This window comes from Arvicanthis niloticus, chromosome 17 (genome assembly GCF_011762505.2).
Source record: "Arvicanthis niloticus isolate mArvNil1 chromosome 17, mArvNil1.pat.X, whole genome shotgun sequence".
Classification (NCBI taxonomy): domain Eukaryota; kingdom Metazoa; phylum Chordata; class Mammalia; order Rodentia; family Muridae; genus Arvicanthis; species Arvicanthis niloticus.
This window is the reverse complement of record NC_047674.1, coordinates 10,471,289-10,474,566: the sequence shown is the minus strand read 5'-3', so window position 1 is coordinate 10,474,566 and position 3,278 is coordinate 10,471,289. Positions and strand designations below refer to the sequence as shown.

Below are 3,278 nucleotides of genomic sequence, written 5' to 3'. Positions count from 1 at the left end.
GGCAGGGCCAGCCCTTCTGTGCTTATGCTCTTGGGGCAGGTTCACCAGCAACCGGGGTCAGCTCTACTGTTCTGCCCAGATGAGGTACAGGTACTGTTCTCCCATTCTGGTGAGGGGTGAGGAAGTGGGAGGGTATCTCTTCCTCGTCCATGCCAATGCTTAGGAGATAAGTGGTACGGCCAGCTAGCCCTCATGTTCATGTTCATATTCTCAGGGCCAGCTCACCCGCAACTCCTGAAATGTTCAGTATTGGCTCTCCAGCTGGCTAGGGTCCCATCACCTCCGCTTTCATGCTTCCAGGGTCAGAAATCCCACAATGCTCAGGGGAGGGGTGGGACATGTTCTACACAACCCTAAGACATCAACAAGTCTCCAGCTGAGACTTCCACCTGACATTTGTTGGTAACAGACCCCTGCTACTGCAAGAGTCATGGACCAGACATGCCCCCCCCCCCAAGGGGGCAGCATGAGTCAGGATTTTATCATAGATCCAGGCGGCATCACCATGTACTCACATCAGGCTCTTCCTCATTACCCTGAGTCTCCAGTTCAGCCTAGCTTCATTGTGCCCATATATTTCAGTTTCCGTTTCCCTTTCTCTTTCATTTCTCTAGCACTTACTTGCTTCTCATAGTGGCAACCGTGACCTCTGAGTGTCTAGATTCATCTCATGAGTGCTCTCAAGAGTGTTCTGTTCTGCTCCTGCCTTATGGCACTGGGCAGGGGTCACCTCGAGTATCGTCCCCCCACCTCCTTAACGGCACAGTGCCAGACTGGTGATCATCCCAGGCTAACTCACTGTCGGGGCCCCATTGCATCAGTCTGATGGTCTTCTTAGGCTCACTCCTTGCCCAGCCTACCCTAATGTTCCCTGTCAAAGGTAGTCTGCCTTGGGCTCACTCCTGCTCGGGACTAGTGGTCCCAGGCACGGTTCTTTTAGTCTCCAGCTTTTTAGCTTGCTTCTCATCCTGAGAGCCCAGCCAGACCTGCCTAGTGCCTGAGTGGAAGTCATCTCAGGCAAGCTCCTTGTCTGGGCTACCTGTGATCATTTCAGGCTATCTCCACCCCCATTTTTAAAAGAATGTTAAAGTTACTAATCATTCAGATGTTCATAGGTCAGAGCACTGAGCATAGACATAACCTCTCTTCTCGCTGCCACCTATAGATGCACATGAACACATTTGCAACAGGTTTGATTATTTTATTATTAGTAGTAGTAGTAGCAGTAGCAGTAGCAATAGCAGTAGCAGTAGTCGTCGTCGTTGTCTAGTCCTGGATGTTTGAAATTTCTTCTAGTCTCGTAGTCTGTATTTGTTTGTTTCTCTTTATAATATAAGAATATACCCATCAAATCTTTTGCTTTCAGCTGCCAGATACAGCAGAGGAACTGTGATAGATTATATGTACATTTCATGTATCCAAGGACTGTGAATTGCTTTTAAACAAAGAAACACATGCTAATTACTATATCTTCCATTCCAAAACAAACGGTTAAATTATCTACCTTTTTTATGCAAAGAATATATCAGCATTTGTAGGCATATTGTTATTGTGCATTATTTAAAGATTATTTTTTGTATTAGTTAAGTACTGATTTCTCTTCCCCCACATCTGGTTGCCATCTGGACATGCCATTGTAATGCTTATTCTAAGAATCTTTGGTTTCAGCGTTGTGTAAACATTCCTCCCCATTTATTCGCTGAATTGTCAGTAAAGGCTGATCAGCTAATGGCTGATCAGTGCAGAGAATAGGGCTGGACTTCGCATCCCAGCAAGGGAAAGAATAGCGAAAGCAGGAAGAGAGGAGTCACCAAGAAGAGAAATTTGAGAGACCCTGTGAGAACACATTTGGAGCAGAAAGAGCTAGATCATTATTAAAATGTGAGGATCTCAGGAATTTTGGCTGGGAGGTAGCCAGAGTAGTTTAGAGGAATTGAATAGATTAATAACTGCTCAGCTACTGTGCTTTACGTCTATTAAATAAATCTTACTGTCTCAGTCTCATTTACTTGGGAGCTAGCTGGGACGGAGAAAGATTATCACTTTTAAAATTGTACTAACAAGCATTTGCTTCAGAAAAATGTCACAATATATGCTTAAATTATATATGTATATATACCTATATGTGTATATGTGTATATGTATATATGTAACAAAAGAAAGAGAATACATTTGTATTATAAACCTTATAGTTTTCAAGCTGAAGCTCTTTTAATAAGCTTCTACATTAGTAGGTTTGCATGAGGCTTTTCAAAAGGCTTTTATAATGCTTTTATAATTCAAAAGGCTATTGATAATGCTACCCTCTACATCCTGATGACAAACCCACTTCACACCACTTACTTATATCATAAAATATAGAAGAATGTGGTTGGTTGTCAACTGGACACATCACCCCTAGTGGGTAAGTTTTTATAGTGCTGGGGGATATTATGCATGCTATCAGAAAAGAAAAGTAATTATTAATCTCACCCAACTGTGGATGCTGTGAGCTATAATAATGGCCTTTCATGAAAGATATGTCTTCTTCCTAAACAGAAGCATGACTCTTATGGGAGTAACCAACTGCCTTTGATTGGATTTAAGGCCCTCTCCACATTATCAGACCCATACCTGACATTGTTAGTGAGGCCAAGAACCTGAAACTAGATAGGTCACAGAACCTAGAGAAAAAATGTCTTACTATTACTCTGCTAAATGAACATAGTGATAAAATGCCTTCTAATTGTTTTGGTAGTCGATCTGTTCATCACTTATTCCTCATTAGAGAAGCTTCTCCTTGCATAGAAACCCACAACTTGACAATGTGCACAGAGTCAGGATCTTTGGAGCATTCAACCTGAATGAGATGTCTATATTATACCCCTTATATGAATGAGGGGTACCAATGTAGAAACAGGGAAATAGATTATGAAGGCTAGAGATGATTAAGGATTTCAACAGAAACATGTTATCTAGACACAACAGGGCAGAAGTATGTACAAACTCACAGAGACTGTGGCAACATGCACAGAAGCTGTAAAAATTCAAGGCAGTGAAAAGAAGTGATAATTGAGTTCCATGCCTGTCCAAAGTGCTGTTTGTGATCTATTTAAAAAAAAAATATTGGTTATTTTGTTTATTTACATTTCAAATGTTATCCCCCTTCCTGGTTTACTTTCCAACCCCCCCCCATTCCATGCCCCCTCCCAATGCCTCCATGAGGGTGCTCCCCGACCCACATACCTACTTCTGCCCCACAAGTCTAGCATTTCCCTGTGCTGGGGCAACACACCTTC

General features: G+C 42.4%; 1 pseudogene; it reads right to left on the bottom strand.

Moving 5' to 3' along the window:
* Positions 1–1,080: 1,080 nt before the first annotated feature.
* On the bottom strand, positions 1,081–1,172 carry LOC117722845 (small nucleolar RNA SNORA17; annotated as a pseudogene).
* Positions 1,173–3,278: the final 2,106 nt, after the last annotated feature.